At 33.7% G+C, this 19,730-nt stretch overlaps 1 non-coding gene and 1 pseudogene across 1 annotated transcript; both read right to left on the reverse strand.

Annotated features, from left to right (window-relative positions):
• Positions 1-7,151: 7,151 nt before the first annotated feature.
• Positions 7,152-7,892, reverse strand: LOC120269290 (annotated as a pseudogene).
• A 9,699-nt stretch (positions 7,893-17,591) lies between these two features.
• Positions 17,592-17,699, reverse strand: LOC120269843. The gene has a single exon (XR_005539475.1). It is a non-coding gene; the product is annotated as a small nucleolar RNA R71 (small nucleolar RNA).
• Positions 17,700-19,730: the final 2,031 nt, after the last annotated feature.

Below are 19,730 nucleotides of genomic sequence, written 5' to 3' on the forward strand. Positions count from 1 at the left end.
TAGAATATCAAAAAAATAAAATATTGAATTTAATTAGTTAATTTTTCACTGTTTCATAAATTCTAGTAATTTATTATTTTGATATTTTTAATGAAATATTAAAAAAATTCCTTCATAATTTTACCTTTCAAAAAATCCAAAAAATTCTTCTTTTTATATTCACAAGTCATCAATTTGGCATTGGATAAAAGGAGGTAAGGTGCCCCTCTTTTTTAGTCAATTTTTACTAGGAACTAGTAAATGGTTCAAATAGTTTTATCAATATGAGTGTCTTATATTGGATAAATAACTAATTATTCTATTCATTTTTAAGTCATTTCAATATTAACATAGTAGTAAAAAGAATACCCATGTTATGCTTGGACTTCAAACAGTTTAACTTTAACAATCTTAATGGTCTCACATAATTGATTGATAGAGAATCAAAGTTGATTTGAATTGAAATTGAAATGCTTTCTAAAAAGGTATGTAAGATACCTTTTTACATTTCTAGGATCACATTAAACAAAAAGGATTCAAAAAAATAAAAGCGCCAATGCAACGACCATCCCTGTGAATTATTAAAGCTTCCATAAAAGCTAGACTAAGAAACACTATAAAAAAATTGCCATATACCGACACTTATCTATAGTGACGGTCAAATTTTTATAGCTATAAACTGTTTTTACAAACAATACTTTAGAACTGTCAGAATAGATAAGATATCTACTAACGAATTTCGCTCCGTTAGTATAGTATTATTGTATTCTAACTTTTATTTATAGTGACGGTCAAATTTCGTAACTATAGACTATTTTTACCAATAATACTAGATATTTACTGACGGATTTCGTTCTGTCAATATAGCTATTATTGTATTATGCCTATTACTTATAGTGACGATCAAATTCCATAACTATAGATATTTATAGTGATGATCAAATTCTGTAGCTATAGACTTTTTTTACCAATAATAATTTAAAACTGCCAGAATAGAGAAAATATTTATCGATGTAATTTTTATACCAACACAACTTTTTTTGACTATCGAATAAATCAAATATTTACAAATGCATATTCTTTCGTTAATATAGCTAATATCAATGCTTATCGATAATGACGGTCAAATTTTTGTAGGTTCTACTATTTATACTAACGAAATTTTTATAACTCATAGAAGAAATCAAGCATTTAATGACACCTATTTTTCCTATTGGTATAAATATTGCTATATTGATTATTATATATAGTGACGGTCAAATTGTGTAACTATAAATGGTTCATCCTAATAAAAATTTTTATAACTAATGTAATAAATTGGACATTTGCTAATAGTTATGTTTAAAATATATGTAGTTATATTAAAAAAATATTTTTATTAAAATATATGAAAAATAAAACATTTATAAAAAAATAATTTTTTTAATTGCTATTTTTACTAATAATATTAATTATTATAAAAAGTTATGTTTTTAGACAATATATATTATATTTGTTTTTAAAAAAATTGAATGTGTTACATGTATAATTATTTTAATAATTCATTAAAAATTATAAATCTAGTTATTTAACATCAAAATTTACCCTAATCTTTTACTCGTTTAACATATTAAAAAAAGTCTAAATAATTCTTCAACGGCTCACTCGTATATTAACATATTTATATATAAAAAAATCATTGAAATTTACCCTTCGCCTCTTTCTCGAACGCTTCCATCCATCACCGAACCCTTCCATCCATCGTACCATCCATCGCAACACTTCCATTAATCGTACCATACCGCCGGAATCAAGCGCGAAGGAAGGTCTTTCGGAAAAACTCCGTCACCGCGGACAATCAAAAATCTAGGTATAAATCCACAAACTCCATTAGCTAGGGCATTTCTATCCAGCGAGAGTAGTGTGGTTTAGGGTAGTGAAGATGGAGATGAGGAGGCCGGTAGTGATGGTGGTTGAGGGATGGAGATGAGGAGGGCGGTAGTGATGGTTGTTGAGGGATGGAGAGAGAGAGAGCGAGAGAAAGATGGAGATGAGGAGGCCGGTAGTGATGGTGGTTGAGAGATGGAGTGAGGAGGCCAGTAGTGAAGGTTGTTGAGGGATGGAGAGAGAGAGAGAGAGAGAGAGAGAGAGAGAGAGAGAGAGAGAGAGATTAGCGGTAGTGAGAAGACTGAGAGGATTTCCATCTTCTCAATTCGACGGTGTTGTGCTCGATGAGGATAGTGGGGGTGTGCGGGAGCCAGTAATGTAGCGCTTGTGGGATTGTTAGGTATTGGTTTTCAAGGAAGCACGCCTACTTGGAGGGGATTCTGACGAGGTCGACGAGTTGGGAGCACACACGGCGTTGCTGGAGAAGTTGGAGGATGAGTTTGGGTTTTTGAGGGTGAAGAGGGTGATGGTGGTTTGTAGGGTGGTGGTGGGGAGGGTGGTGCATGGCGCACTGCAGTGGTTTGACTGTGTATTGTATTTTATATATCAATTGCTTTAACTTTTGTTTGCAGATGTCTCAACCAGAACTATAGTAAGACCTGACCCAGTTATAGACTTGTTGGTTTGAGTGAACTGCCCTGCAATCATCAATTGTGAGTTGTTTACTAAATCCTGTTGATCTATGCATATTTTAGTTTATCTTTCTTTCCTTTGATCTATGCATATTTTAGTTTATCTTTCTGTTGTATCAAATAAATCCTATTGTAATTTGGTGCTTGCATTTCTAACTTAATTTAACTTTTGACTGCATGTCATTGTGATATTTGGAACTTTGAATTGTAAAATGCGTAATTTAATGGTAGTTGGATTAGTTGTCTAGATTTGTTATATTTTAGCTTTACTTGTTCAAATGATGCTAAAGAAGTTTCTGCTATATAATTGGTTTCTGCAGTGTTAACATGTGCTCCTCATTTTAATGCTAAAAGCAAAGGTTAATGTTCATTGGCTGCACTATTTGAGGGTAATATGTTTATATGTTGTTAAAAATTTCAAGATGATGGCAAGTTCCTAGGAGCTTTAGGTAACACATGATGCAATCTGTTGACCATTGAGAGAAGGTAATTACTTGAAATGAGAAAATAAACTCTGCTTATCATCTGCCGTGTTAGTGTGTGAACTTATTATACCAAGGATATGTGTTGATGTATGTGGTTGGCACTTTTATCAGAGAAATTAATATATAAAACAAGGACATTTAAATTATATGAGAAATTGGTGTCATCTTAGATGGAAGATGAACTGGCATGTTCAATGATTTCAGTGTTGAATGGTTACATTGATATATAAGTTTTATGCCTCAAAAATCTGTAAGGTACAATAGTTTTGAATTAAATTAATTTATTATTCACATGACTAGTCTACCAATTTTGTCTTTGTTAGTTTCCAAAAGTTTGTTGTTATTATTTTGCTAATCATCTATTTTATTTGTGTGGTCTCTGTTTGTAAAAATTCTTTACTGAGATATTCCAAATGTTAAACTTAAATTTTCTTCTCCAAGGCTCTTGATTCCCAAGTCCCTCCATTCCAAATTCTTAATCAATTTTCTAGTTTGAACTCTAGTGCTGACAAGTGATTCTTGTACTAAGGAAAAGGTTTGTGCTCAAAGCTAATTAATGCGTTACTTTTGGGTGGTAATTCTGGTGCATTTTTCAGTCCAGAGTGACAACAACAACAACAAGTCATGCTCTGCTTCTAGTACTATTCATATCCTCATGGAGTTTGGACAGGTAGAGCCAGTGGTCCATCTCTGCTACTTATCTGCAAGTCTGTGAGAGTACTTGTAAGTTCTATTATACATTCTTTCTCCGAAATCACTTATCTTCAAGTTTTCAGCCTAACACTGTCTAAGGTAACGAGGCCTTTTCTTTATGTCTTAGTCTCTCTAACTTTATTAATTTGTTATCTTTTTTATATTTTGAATGATTGAACGGTAATCCATCCACTCAACCAAATATTAAAATAATTCAAACACCAGTCATTTTTTAAAACTTGATTCATGGTCGGAAGTTGAATATTATTTTTATGTGAATATATATATATATATATTCAACTTCCGGACTATTCTGAATTTTGTGGTTCTATGTTGTTCTGCAGGTCCTGATTTTCATCTCCCCAGTAAGATCAGAAATTTCTTCTGTTTTAGCAACTGTTCATGGAAGTCTAAGGTAAGATTATTAGTGGTTATCTCCTTTTATAGTTTAGTCTAGAATAGTGGCAATAGACTGCCATCCTCCATAGTTTATAAACTTTTTCTATGTATACTTTCAGTTACATGTTTCATGGTTTTATAGGAATATTGGCAACATATTGCAATGCTTCATGAATTCTTTCATCTGAGCAGTTTTTTTATCCTTTTTGTTGAATATTGGCAACATTTTGCATTGTTTTAGAGTTGTCATTTATGAATATGAGTTTTGATTTTGATTACCAAAAAAACATAAAAAGGAAGAAGCTTTATATATTGGAACATTGAAGGTGATCATTAAACTCATTTTGAGCAAAAGAAGATGTGATTTTGCATTTCTTATACTCCTTTCAGATTTGGAAAGCAAAGAAAACTGTCAATTAGTTTGTTATTGTAATTCAAGTGTTAACATGTATTGAGTCTATGCTACTCATTGCAGTAATAAGAGAGATCATTCATTGTCAGAGTTGTGTACATGAAGATACAATGGATGGACAAATGAAAAAAATTTGTACCAATGAAACCTTATGATATTTGTATGATAGATGAGTTTGTTTCAATCCCATGTATTCAACTTTGCGTTGATTGTGCATTGTTTAAGAGCTCTCAAATCTAAATGTTTATTTCTGCATTTCATGGGTAAGAGTTCAGTATGATTTTTTTTTTAGATTACTTTAAGAGGAAAGATATTTATTGAATAATTGAATGTGATTTCTGAACTCTTGTGGAAGTGAATTGCTTAAACAAATTGATTGTGAAGATATAAAATTAATGCATTTTATGTTAAGTCTATGCTGTTATTATGCCAAGAGAGAGATCATTTATTCTTAAAGTGTCAACAAAACCTTATAATAACTCTTCTATTATGGATGAACTGGATTTGATTCCATTGCATGTTCAACTTTTTTGCATATATGGTTAATTTTTGCAAGCTCTCAAATTTGAATGTTTATTTTATAACTGGGATAAAGCATGGTCAAGTTTCAGAAATAAAGGGAAGAAATCAGCAATGAGAAAAACTGATGAAATAGTGTTATTTTGGAAAATTACCTCCCTCTAATGCTTGTTTGAGTTTTATTTTTCCACATGAATACTAGGATGTTCTGATCAATGCCTACATAGATTCTTCTTTTATGGATTAGAGTGTTTATGTTCGTTTGGTAGTTGACTTTGGATGCTTGTGAGCTTTTCTATAAAAGTGTATGGTTTTGTGTTCTGGTTCATCACCAGTCTTTTTGTAACTCTTTGGTAAATTGACCCGACTTTTTATCTATATGCTTACTACCTTTTGATATCTGTCCATCAGAATGTTTCATTATTTAATTATTTTGGAGATCGCTAATGGTGTTAGAACTGTGAATATGTGGTTTTATTTTTGTCTCTCCTGCATAAGTGCTTATTTTATAAATTAAATAATTGTATGAATATAATGATGATATTATGTGTAAGTAAAAAGACCATCATATCCATCACTAAAAGCTTTGAAAATTTATATTAAAATAGAGATATAGTGACGGTATTATCTGTCAGTAAAAATTTATAAAAAATTCATCCCATAGATGTATTGATGGTATTATCTGTCAGTAAAAACTTCTAAAATTTTTTCACTAAAGCTATACTGACGGTATTATCCGTCAATAAAAAATTTTAAAAATTTCAACATTATAGATATAATGACGGTATTATCCATCAATAAAAAGCTTTTAAAAATTTCATCCCTATAGCTATACTAACGATATTATCCGTCAGTAAAAACTTTTAGAATTATTTAAGAATAAGGATAAAGTGACGGACATTTCTGTCAGTATAGAATGTAGCAACATATTCTTTGCTGTCAGTATATGCCGATGGGATATTGCAAAAGGCTTAATTTTTGTCAATATAAACCTATATCGTCAAGGGATAATTTGACAAAAATTTTACTGTTGCAATAGAGTTTATGCCCGTCACTATAGCATGAATATGGCTATAGTGACAGAAACTAAGGTTTTAGTGACGGATTTTTGACTGTCACTATATAACAATTTTTTTGTAGTGAAAATAAAGTACCTCATATTTTTACCCTCTGCTTCTAGTTACCTAGTGATACCTTCTACGCCTTAACTCGCAGTAGTACCTTGACCAACTCCAGGTCCAATAGAAGCAAGCCCTACAGCCAATCCAGCAGCAATAACGGAAGCAGCAGAAATCAGTGGATTCATGGGTAAGTTCCTCGCACTAAAAAAAAAGAAATGGTTAATGATACAATCAACCAATGGATTATTACTTAATATTTTATCACTAAGATCCATCGGGTGGAGAAGTAACTCAAGATTCTGAATTAAAATACAAATTTTATTGAATCAACTGAATCGTCAGAACTACTTCGATATCTTGTTTTTTTTTTTACTTTCTACCCACAATGGGTTTTTTGTAAATCGATGTGCACATAGCTCTAGTTATTGCATTTCTTTCGAACCATTCTTTCATCAATTCTTTGTTCTTTACTCTATTCCATTCCCGAATTCATCTGTTTTGTTTTTTCATTCAATCCATGCATAATAGTCGCAGACGAAAGAGAAGAAAATAGTATTGAAATCCATCTACATATAAATACAGTGGACTGTAAATTGTAAATAAAATAGATTTTAGATAGGAATAATCTATAGGGATAATCCTATATAACTAATGAATATCTAATATCACATATACATTTGTTTCCTCCATAACGTGTACTATCCTGTCCGCATTTCATATTGAATGGTATTCTAGAATCATTTTTGAAAGATACACATGGACTGGACTTATAGACATTACATATATCTAATTTGACCTTCCTATGTCATCCTTTTTAGGATTTTGTAATATAGTCCATCTTTCCTTCTACGGTTGATTGTAGACCGATTATATTATGATATATATTTTTATCAATATCTATTATGTTTTCCAACCCTTTGGATTCTCTTGAGTGATGCACGAATTGAAATCAGTTTACAAAAAAAAACACAATTTCGAAGGCTAGTTAATGATAACCTTCCATGGATTCGCCTATAAAAGCCGCAGCTAAAGATGCAAAAGTAAGAACTTGCATACCACTTGTAAATAAGCCAAGAAACATAACGGGTATTGGAGCTAATGAAAATACTAAAGAAACAAGAACAACAACATACTAATTCATCAGCCAATATATTCTGAAAAATTGAAAAACTAAGAGATAAAGGGTTTTTGTGAAATATTCTACGATATTTATTGGTAAAAAGAATTGAGTAGTTGAATGTATTTTTTTGAAATAACCCAATCATGGTAAGACTCTGCATAAAAAAATATGCTAATGATATGGATAAAGCTGAATAAACAGTAGTACTTATATCATTCATGGGCACAGCTAACTTCCCCGTGAGGTAACTGTATGATTTTCCAAGGTAAAAGAGCACCTGACCAAGTTAGAAACAAAAATAAATAGGAACATAGTTCCAATAAAGGGAACCCAAGGACCATATTCTTCTCCAATTTGGGCTTTGCTCAAATCTCGAATAAATTCAGGACATATTCGAAGAAATCTGACCACCGCTCGAATGGTTTGTGGATTCCGAACGGCTATGATGATTGAAACCAATAAGATAGCAATTACAACCCAAGAAGTGATAAGTACTAGGCCATGTATTTGTAAAGCCCTATTTGCCAATATAAATGTTGGCCTACTTCTACACTTGATATATCATATAATCCTTTGAGTGTTTTTAATGGAACACGGTATAACATTTCATATTAGTCCTCTGATAGAAATCGAACTTCAAAAAGAATTATTTTTGATTCAACCATCTCTTTATGAACTCACCTACTTTTATATAATAAATCGATTATTTCCAAGTAATCACATAAGATCAATAGTCCCAAGTACCCTTTTTTTATTTATCTCTTTTTAAAAAGTTTTCAGAAATAGTAACTGATCCAATGAATCTATGGAATTCCCCAATAAAATAATTAAGTAATTTAATTTTTTTATTTTTAATAATAATCAAGAGATTCCTATATAGCTATAATGGCCCTTGCAAATTGCAAATATTAATTTCTTAAGAATCAATTAGATTGAAGCTTGTTGGCTGGAATCAAAATATCTACAAGGTCTGGTTACAATTTGTATCAATTAAACAAATTGTCAAACTCCCAAATATGGCACATTCATGAAAAGCCATATACTCTATTTCTTGATCAACGATGATTACAATTTCAGGCAAACAGATCATATATTTGATCGCAGCTATATATGATTGTAAGGCATATAATTTTCTCTTCAACATCGGTACATCTCTTTTGAGGACACGGTTCAGTTTCCCTATGTTTTGTTTTACTCTTAAGTCATTGAACATATGAAGTCTCACTTTCATAGTGGGCCAATTCATTAACATACCACCAAGCCATTTTTTATTAACATAATGACACTAAGCCCTTTATTGCAGCCAATGCTACTGAATCCATTACTTTATTTTTGGTACCGATGATTAAAAAGCTTTTTCCCCTATTTGTTGCATCAAAAACTAAATCACAGGCTTTTGATAATAAAGTGAACAGTTATAGTAAGATTTGTAATATGAATTCCTTTACGTTTTTGCGGAGATGTAAGGTGACCATTCTATGATTCTGTTTCTAAGTACAATGACCAAAATGAACTCCTGGTTCGATCATCTCCAGCAAATTGATGTTCCAATATCTTTTTGCATAAAAAAATAATGATTGTTTTGAGGGAACCTTCTAACTGTGATTGGATGTCGATATGCGGTTCAAACCATTACATTAATTTTTTTATTATTTTATTTTGTAAATCAATGATCTGACAAGATAAAATAAAACAAATGGTGAAATTAAAAAAAGGGTAAGCAAAAAAGAATCAACCATTAGGAATTCGTAAATGATTGTTCTGATGTCTCATATAAATTAACTATCTTGGATGCAAGAACAAAATAATTCTCTACAATCTGATAAATTATCTCTCACATCTAAGTTAAATAGATTATTCTTTTTAATTTTCAAATGAATAGTCTTGTTTTGCCTTGAACGGTGCACTAATTTTTGGAATCCGGTACCAACAGTTATAATCTCCTTTCCCCCGAACAATGTTCTCTTTCAATCGTTTCAACCAATCAATACGTCCTCATAGAGTAGCTTTAGCTAAAAGCCAAGTAGTTTCTTAAAAACTCACTTAGGATATGAAACCGTGAATATTCAGAGATGCCCTCACTATTCCCAATAAGATTGCTCGATAACAAATCACTTCGTCTAAAGCACGTCCCTCGTGTTCTGCTTGCAATAATCCTATTAGTTCTCCAGGTGAAAAAAACATTTGACATCCAATCTTCTAAAACCCAAGGTAGTCAGACCCGGACTGGCCCAGCTGGTTCAACAGGAAAAGCCGGGAACCGGCCATGTGGCCGGCCCGGGTATACCCCATTGAACTGGGTATGGAAAAATTGGGTGTTAACCCGGTGACCCAGGCAGTTCAACCGGGAACTGGTTGACCCGACCGGATCAATCAGGGTCACAATGTTAGGATTTTTTTAATAATATTTCATAATTTATTATTATTTTCTCACTAGAAACCACAAAATCATGTATATTTATTAATATTAATTTTTAATTTATAATAAAAAATAGAATTACATATATATATATATATATATATCATAAACATACCAACAAAAATTAACATTTAAAAATAAAATCCATTAATATGTTATGTAAATACTTTTATAAAAATGTTTAATTTATTAAGAAAATAAAACAATAAATGAATGCAATTTTATTATAAAATATAAAAATAAAATATTTTAACTAAATAAAAGAATTTATAACAAAATAAAAACTCAATTGAGATTGGGTAAGTTATATAATTTATTGATAAAATATATCATCCATATAAAAGGATGAAAGTTAGTGAATTAAATTTTTTTATCTATTCTAACAAAATCAACCAATACACAAATAAATTAATAAAAAACACCGAGAGAAGTTCGATGATTATACATAATTAGAAAACACTAGTGTATATAAAGTCATTTATCAATTTAAATATAAATTTGAGTAGTTTTTTATATTATAATTATGGTTTTAATATTATATTTGCTCATTATTAATTATTATAATATGTTTTTGTATTTTATTATTGACCCCGATTCAACCACGGTTCAACCCAGTCGAACCCATTGACCCTTGACCACTAGACTTAGCCAGGTCAATGCCCGAGTGGGGTCTAACAACCTTGCTAAAACTAGAGATGGCAATTTGTACCCTACCCAAAGGGTATACCCGTACCCGTACCCGGTCAAAGAGGGTATTACCCTCTTTGACCGGGTATGGGTACAAGTACGGGTATTACCCGTTAGTTTTTGAGCGGGTACGGGTCGGGTAAGGGTATGCCCCTACCCTACCCGTACCCTTGCCCTTACCTTTACCCGTTGAAGAGGGTACGGGTAAAACCCGTTCACGTACCCTTACCCTCTCATATATTTATATATATATATATATAATTTTTTTTTATTAAACTAAACATTTACTCACAATTTACTTAATATCTATTTTCATGGTGATTAATTTGAAAATAATACTTCAAATTTTCTCTTAATATATTATTTTAAATTTTATTTAATTTCTATATTTATATTTGATAATATTATCAAAATTGAATTTTAGATATATATTAAGAATCATAATTAAATTAAAAAATAAACAAATATAAAAAATAATTTTATTATAATTTATTCTAAAAATTATAAGAACATCCTGAAAAATAAGATACTAATAAAAAATTAATTGGATATAACTTATGAGATAAATACACACATATTAGCGTTAAAACCCGATAAAAGTAATGCTCATCATAAGTAAAGACACTTCGCATTCTTATCGCACAAGCACATATCAAAAATCCATCTAGAAAACAATAATATGGATGCCCTGATAACTTTTCCAGCATCTTATCTATGAATATCTGCAGAAAGTGGTCCTTTCTAGTAGTGTCATTCAATTCCCTATAAGTCAATTCTTCTAATTGGTAATTACCGTCATCCCCCTTTCTTTGGTACCACTTGCACTAGACTCACCCATGCGCTATCTGAAATCGGATAAATGGTATTCTTCTTTTGAAAAGGCATACTGTAAGTGCTCTGGTAAAATCTTTAATTCCAGGTTCGGTGGCTCCTCAATAGATGGTCTGAGCTGATTATCCATGTTCAATGTGACTCTAGCGATGTTCTCTTCTTCCTTAGGAGTCTGATCATTATTGACATTATCATCTAAATCATAAGCTTCATTTTCCTAGGATTAGGGTTTTGATTGAAAAATAGGAGACATTACTATAAGTAAATGTAAAATTATGGTTTTGATTAAAGACAAAAATATAGGGGACATTTCCAAAAGAAACATAGGATTAGAATTTTGACTGAAAAATAGAAGCCATTCCGAAAGAAAAATATAGGATTAGGGTTTTGATTGAAAAATATCAGACATTCCAAAAAAGAAAACATAGAATTAGTATTTGTGGAAATTGCCAATAACAAGCCCTAAGTTTGCAATATGTACAAACACAACTCCTAAATTTGTGTAACCCTAAAAACCCTTTCCTTTTAAACACAATGTTTTTCAAACCCCTAAAGTATGTAACCGTGGACAGTGGTTAACAAAGTTAGTTTTGAATTTTTTGGATGAAATTGCCCCTTGTATGGGGAGTCATTGCAGTACGATGTGGTTTGACCATAATGCCCACTTCAACCATTTTTCCGGTTTGAGAGGAAGTGGGGGTTTTCTTGGGGTAATTCCGAGAGACAACCATTACTAGCGCCGTTTACATTTTTTTCTCTCTTCACCTCTTTAGCTTTTTACTTTCCAAAGTTGTCTGTGCCTTGACATCCTCTGTAGAACTGGAATTTTCCTTTCTACCAGTGTCTCGAAGGAAAAGTCTCGCTCAAGTATTCGGCATTTCATCAGTTTGCAGTCCAAGGTATTGAGCAAGGTGGACGCCATTAAAGAAGTCATTATTATGGTTTTATTTATAAACTATTCTGTTATAAAGATAGATTTTTTTTTGTTTTGTTTTACGGTTATATTTTTATTGGATGATATTCAATTCTGCATGGAGATTTCTTGGCTAGGTTTTGTTTTGTTTTACATTTTCATATGTGTACATGATCTAAAGAGCTTTTTCAATTGTTATGGTGTGTAATGTTTATAATGTATGTTTCCCCTTTAAGAAATGAGGTTTAGTTTAAAAAAAATTATTTCCATTTAAGAATTGTGGTTTCTATTTAAGAAATGAGGTATCTGTTTAAGAAGTGATCTTTTCGTTTAAGAATTGAGGTTTCCAATTAAAAACATATCTTTCTATTTAAGATGTTTTGAATACTGCGTAATGTAATGTTATTGTCACAAGTTTGTGATTATGGCAGTAAACCTACTTAATAGGCGATGCTACTTGACACTGGTAGTGGAGACCGTGGCTGAATTGAAAGTTCACATGAGTGGACAACACTTGGAGATCATCCAAAGGGCATCGTTTGCAGTATTCACTAAACTGGAACCTGTATACCAAGAGAAGGCCCGTCTTGATTCTCTGATACAAGAATACAAGCTTTGATAAATAGAGATGCCAAAGGAATGGTAAGTTCTTTGATAAATAGAGTTTAATAAATAGTACTTTCTTAATCAAGATTCTAACCTCAAATTATATATCTCGATAGCGGAGACTATTCGACTATTGTGTCGAAATGGAGTTTGGCAAGACAGTGACTCTATCGTGCCCACTAATTCATGACAGTGACACCCAACGACAAAAACCAGGAAGTGTCAACTGCGCCATCTATGTCATGTTGTTTATCGAACAGTTACTTGACGATGAAAAGCTACGACTACAGCAAATGGGCATCCCTTATTTGAGATTAAATTATGTTACCCTCAAACTTATGGAAAGGAGCGCGGTCGGCATCACTGAGAAAAGCGATTCTTTGACTTGGGGGAAACAGAGTTAATATTGTTTTGAGATGTAAAACAGTTTTGTCATTATAATTTAAATTCTATTCATTCTTTTCCACTGACATGGCAAACATTCTTACGTAAATTCACTTGTGTTTGTTTAATGTCTGTATGTTCATTTTTCTTTGTTTAACTTTCAATTTTTCAGTTTAAATTTCAGTGTTTCTATTTAAATATCAATGTTTGTGTTTAACTTTAAGTGTTACCCTTTAATAATAAGAGTTTCTGCTTAACTTTCAGTGTGTCTATTTAAATATCAAAGTCTCTATTTAAAGATCAAAGATTGACATGTAAATAAGATTGTTGCTATTTAAATTTGTGTTTATTTACAATGCCTATTCGGTGATAGTTTCATTACAAGATCTACAACGTAACTTAGGGACCTCCGATGATTGCGACTCGATTCTCTTCCATCTAGGATGCCCAGGTTGCCTTATCATGATAGGTGGACTCAAACGCAGTTCTCGATTGTCGTCCATAGGTGTGTCATGGTCGGGTATGGGAAAAATAGCATCCTTATATGTCAATTTGTAATTATCAACGGTGAAGTAGCCACTAATATATCAATGAATGTTGGTTTTTGTCTGCATTATTACAATGCATTCATGTTTGCACAGGATACCATAAACTTGCCATCTGCGACATGAGCTACTTTTATGCGATAGATCTATGGAGTTGCTGCACTGGTCATTCACTTCATAATGATCATCGACACAACGACCGACACGAAATTTTGGCTTTCCGCAACAAGTACCTCTACCTTTGAATATATGTCGATTCATAAGTAGGTCTTCCATTTATTCGCGTGCTCATAGTGGGTGTATAACATGCGTATCAACTTGAACTCATATTATCACGCCCCGACCTGAGGGTCCCACAAGTGACATACTGCCGCGATAATCCAAGGGAGGTCAACACTACCTCAATCCTGGATCATCATAAGGTTGACATAATACTTGATCAAGAACACTATAACCAATCCTAAGTGACCCAACAACATACTGATAAAACAATTTTCGATACATGCCCAATTAGTACATTTTGAAGTCAAGCAAACATATACAACCACATTTAGAAATACAAGACTACAACTTGGAATACATAATCATAAATTCATCCCGAACTCTCAGTACAGTTTATCAAACAACACTCGACAATAGCAACATACATTAGCACTCAAGGAAGAAAAATATACAAATGGTCAAACACAATGCATTAGTGAATTTCACACCCTATTGCCAAGTACTAGAATATACATACAGACTTAAAGTAAATACAATGAAACAGACTCTTGCCAAGCACTTCACGTCCGCACTGCTTCATTGAATTAACATATGGGAAAAAAAAGAGGGGCTGAGTATCTTGGTTACTCAATGATGGGAATTGCATGGAACTATAAAATCATACATGTCAAAAATAAATATAAGCAATGTAATAATAAACTATTTTAAGATTTTACCAATACCCAAAACAAAGAAAATAGCAACCATAGAGTAACACTAAAATTCACAAAGAACAACGTATACCAATAAAAGTATTTTACAATAACAATTGATCAAAGCCAAGCTCTAAATTAAATAGGAATCATTTTCCAAACAACTCAAGATATAAAAGTCTGCGGAAAATGAATAGCTAAAAAAAATAATATTCTTTCCACAATTTCAAACCCAGATATTTGCATAACACAATGTCTAATAGTTGTAACATGTTAAATGACTCAAATGTGCAACCATAACCAAGATAGTATAAGTAACGAGCACGAAACAAGAACTTATGTTTGCGTAAATAATTTACACGATTAATAACCATTTTAAAATATAAACAATTTAAAACCAATTATAATTCCAATGGCATTTATTTCTTTCAATAATTCAATAAAATAGGGATTTAAGAAATCTAAATCGACGACCAGATCTTAGTGAATAGGCTCTAAAAATTAGATTACCAAGTGACGGACTAAACAGGGAACTATAGCTTATACATGAATAAATAAAAATTGAAAAAGAATAATGTGCTTTAAAATTCAACAATGATGAAATATTTTAGACATCAAGTATAAAACCATGAATGTGAGATTTTTATTAAGAAATGCAAGTCAACAACCTTTTTAATTCATTAAGGAAACTAAAACAAGTCTAAAATCCGAAAATAATACATTTTCTTTCCATGACTCAATAATTAAAAATGTTTAAAATTAAATAAGTAATTAAATAAATCAAAAGTTGATAGTATCACAAATTGCATCGAAAACACTCCATCACTAACAGTGGCCTTCGTTAGGTCTGGAGCCCCCCAAGATGGGTGTATCTTGGCATTGGTCATTGGGAAGTTCGTGTGGTGACTCCGAACAACCCAAAAATATCCAAGTCAGGGCTCTGTGCTCCCACCTAAAATGGCATAACTGGTTTGATAGTTTTCCACGCCACCTCTACTAGGTCGGCCTGTGGAAACCATCTATTTCTTACTGCAGTAAGTACTGGAGCTCGGCTCCCATGTCACCATGAAAACATTTAAATATCAATCCAGCCTATAGGCTTTGTATAGACATCAATATGATAGTATAAGTCTCATCAAGAGAACACAAGTTGTCACATATGCAACTTTCACTTCAAGAGTGAATAACCAGATTATAACATCTTTAATGAAAACATTTTCATTAAGAACAACATACAAGAGTATTCTTTGAAAATATACTTCAAATATAGCATCAATCTCATCAATTTATCACAAGCTTTATCATATACAACTTTCACTCCAAGAGTGAGTAAACTATCCAAAACATCATATTGAGACATCTTTTCATCAAATAAGCATCGTTTGGAAAATAATCCTTGAGTACATTTTCAAGAATAACTTCAACAATAACACAAAATGTGTAGTAGAAATGGTTTGTGTAAACTCATTTAAATCATTTCAAGAGTCCCAAGTTTCATGAAAACATACATTTTTGTATATTTAAAACACAATAATAAAGTCTTCAAACACAAATAAGACATTCTTGTAAGTATCTTTGAATGAACTCAGTCATGATCCAATTATTGTTTTCAAATACCATAGAAAACAATTCGAGAACTTTTAGAAATGTTGACATATCATTTAAAAGAAATGTAAAATCCTTCTCATCTTAACTTCACAACTTTTCACATAAACCATCCTCACTCCAAAAGTGAGCTAAAGGATGACCTTCCGCTGGGGCTTAGTTGCGGGTCCAACAGAGTGAAGCGTTGAATTGATTTTAGCATCTAGGTCTTAATTGTGGCTAGAGACCTTCCACCTGGACCAAAGGGTTAGGTCTACATCTAGGAAGAGGATTTATCACTTTGAATTCCTAGAATTCATTGCATTTCTATACGAGTGCGAGGTTGAGAGGTTATTCAATTTCTCCTCCGGGACATGTATAGAGTTAGGTATGGTTGACCTTAGATTTGGGACCATGTATTTAAGGATCTCCACGACTCATTATTGCATCAGTGAGAAAGTATAATGGAGAGTTCTTGCACTTGAAACGATTTTCCTAGGTGGAACAATATCCCGGTACCCCATTTGTATCGATTGCCTTACCTTCTATTTTACTTGTGCTCTCTTTCTTGTTCTTTTACTTTTGTTATTTCACATCATGTCACACATATCACTATTCATCTTTCACTTAGTTAAGAAACAATTTAAGTGCTTTTATTCCCTACTCCATGTGGATATGATACCCCACTCATCTGGGATTTTATTACTTCGACAAACCCATGCACTTCTGGGGCATACGCAATGGGTGTTGTCAAGTTTTTGGTGCCGTTGCCGGGGGGTAGGCGTTTAGAGATACTTTGCACTTTGTTTTCTTAGCTTTTCATTCATTCATTCTATTTCACATCTTGTTTTCTATCATCGTTCTGATTTTGTTATCTTTTTTTTAGTACAGCTCCAGGTTATGATGCGAGGGAACCCTTCGATATTGATTGAATGAAATCCTGAACTTGAACGTACACTTAGAAGAAAAGGAAAACAACCTGTGTAAGAACCGTCTAATCTAGCTGATTTGGAAGTAGAAGAATCTGAAAATATGGCAGAACAGAATGAGCCACAGCGGACACTATCCGATTATGCCAGTCCTTCAGTATTGGGGACACAATCGAGTATTGTGCATCCCGCGATTACAGCTCAGAACTTCGAGTTAAAGCCGACATTCATCCACATGTTGCAGCAATCCTCACAGTGCAATGGTTTGGCCAATGAGGATCCAAACAGTCATATAGAGAACTTTCTCGAGGTGTGTGATATGCTTAAGATAAACGGGGTGACAGATGATGCCATCAAATTGAGAGCCTTCCCATTTTCCTTAAATGGGAGAGCGAAGCAGTGGCTATACTCATTATATAAAGCATCGATTACCACATGGGAGGAGATGGTAGAAGATTTTCTTGCCCGTTATTTCCCTCCTGAAAAATTTGCAAAGCTTAGGAATGAGATCTCGTACTTTGTACAGTCAGAATTGGAGTCTCTATTTTAAGACGTGGAAAAGGTTCAAGGAGCTCCTGAAAAAGTGCCCGTAACAGGGATTCCCGAAGTGGATGATTGTTCAGAACTTTTACAACGGGTTGAATCCGAGTACAAGACAACTATTGGATGCGGCAGCAGGAGGTACCTTAGGTAGCAAGACCCTTGGTGAGGCCCGTCAACTATTTGAAGAAATGGGGATAAATAGATACCAATGGAATGCTAGGGAGAAGAAAAAGATGACTGGGCTCCATGAGATAGATGCAGTAACTTCATTGGCGCCTCAAGTGGAATCATTGAGTAAGAAGTTAGATCTTCTAACTTCGAATAGAGTGGCTGCTGTGACTACTTGCACCGGGTGTGGTGGAGGACATGCTCTCTCCGATTGCCCGATCACTATTGGTGATGTATCTTTGGTTGAGAATATCGATTTTGTGGCTAATGCAATGAGGAACCAAGGGAATCTGTATAGCAACACCTATAATATGGGTTGGAAGAATTATCCCAATTTTTCGTGGAGTAACCAAGGTCCACAAAAAGCCATGGGGCCACCGGGTTTCCAACAACAACAAGCCCCAAACACATGGAAAACTGAGTTTCTGGTTTGGAGACCCGAATGACCAATTTCGAGAAGGCCTTGACTAGGTTTGTGCAATCGTTAGATACAAGGTTTCAATTAGTCGAGGCTACACTTCGCAACCACACCGCCTCTTTGCACAATCTAGAAAATCAAGTAGAGCAGATTGCGAAGTCTCTATTGGAAAGGCCACAAGGAAGCTTGTCGAGTAATATCGAGACCAATCCTAGAGAGTATGTGAAGGCGATCACTTTGAGAAGTGGTCGTGAGGTTGAAGGTAGGCTTCCGAGTGAGAGGTCCAATGAACACGCACCCGAGGTTATAGAGGTTTAGGATGGAGCAAGCAAAGAGAAGGAGGTGGCACCCCCACCTTTCAAGCCAAGAATTCCTTATTCCTCTAGATTGAAGAATGACCAAGGGGATGAACAGTACAAGAAGTTCCTGAGTTTGTTCAAGAAACTCCACATCAATATTCCTTTTGTTGAAGTATTGGCCCAAATGCCTAAGTATGCAAAATTCTTGAAGGACTTGTTGACTAACAAGAGGAAGTTAGAGGAGAGTGCTTCAGTGATCTTAGATGCGTCTTGGTCGGCGGTGTTGCAAAGAACATGCCGAACAAGAAGAAAGACCCAAGAAGCTTCATCATTCCGTATAATATTGGCAATTTGGGTGAAGAAATGGCATTGGCCGACTCAAGGGGATGAACAGTACAAGAAGTTCCTGAGTTTGTTCAAGCAACTCCACATCAATATTCTTTTTGTTGAGGCATTGGCCCAAATGCCTAAATATGGCAAAATTCTTGAAGGACTTATTGACTAAAAAGAGGAAGTTAGAGGAGAGTGCTTCAGTGATCTTAGATGCGTCTTGCTCGGCGGTGTTGCAAAGAACATGCCGAACAAGAAGAAAGACCTAGGAAGCTTCATCATTCCGTGTAATATTGGCAATTTGGGTGAAGAAATGGCATTGGTGGACTCAGGGGCCAGTATCAACGTCATGCCATACACCTTCTTTCAGAAGCTAGACTTGGGCGAGCCTAGACCCACTCCGATGACTTTGCAATTGGCGGATTGAACGGTGAGACATCCGAGGGGTATCATCGAAGATGTGTTTGTGAAGGTGGACAAGTACATTTTTCCTGTAGATTTTGTGGTGCTAGACGTCGATGAGGATGCGGATGTACTTTGATACTTGGGAGACCGCTCTTGCAGACTTCCAAGGTATTGATTGACATGGACGACGGGGAGCTTACATTGAGAGTTGGAGATGACAAGCTCACATACAGCCTTGCTGAAGCCATGCGGCATTCTCTTGATTTCAATTATACTTTGTATTTCCTAGACACTACTAATGAGATTGTTGATGAATACAAGCAGGAAATGTTCAATCCGGACCCGTACGAGGGTTTATTTGACCAAAAGGTGGAAAATGAAGAAGTTATGATGCTTAGTTCGACTGAACAAGTACCATCTACTTCGAGGATCCCGAAGAAGGTGCTCCAGAAGATGAAGAGGGCTAGAC

Source organism: Dioscorea cayenensis, chromosome 9 (genome assembly GCF_009730915.1).
Source record: "Dioscorea cayenensis subsp. rotundata cultivar TDr96_F1 chromosome 9, TDr96_F1_v2_PseudoChromosome.rev07_lg8_w22 25.fasta, whole genome shotgun sequence".
Lineage (NCBI taxonomy): Eukaryota > Viridiplantae > Streptophyta > Magnoliopsida > Dioscoreales > Dioscoreaceae > Dioscorea > Dioscorea cayenensis.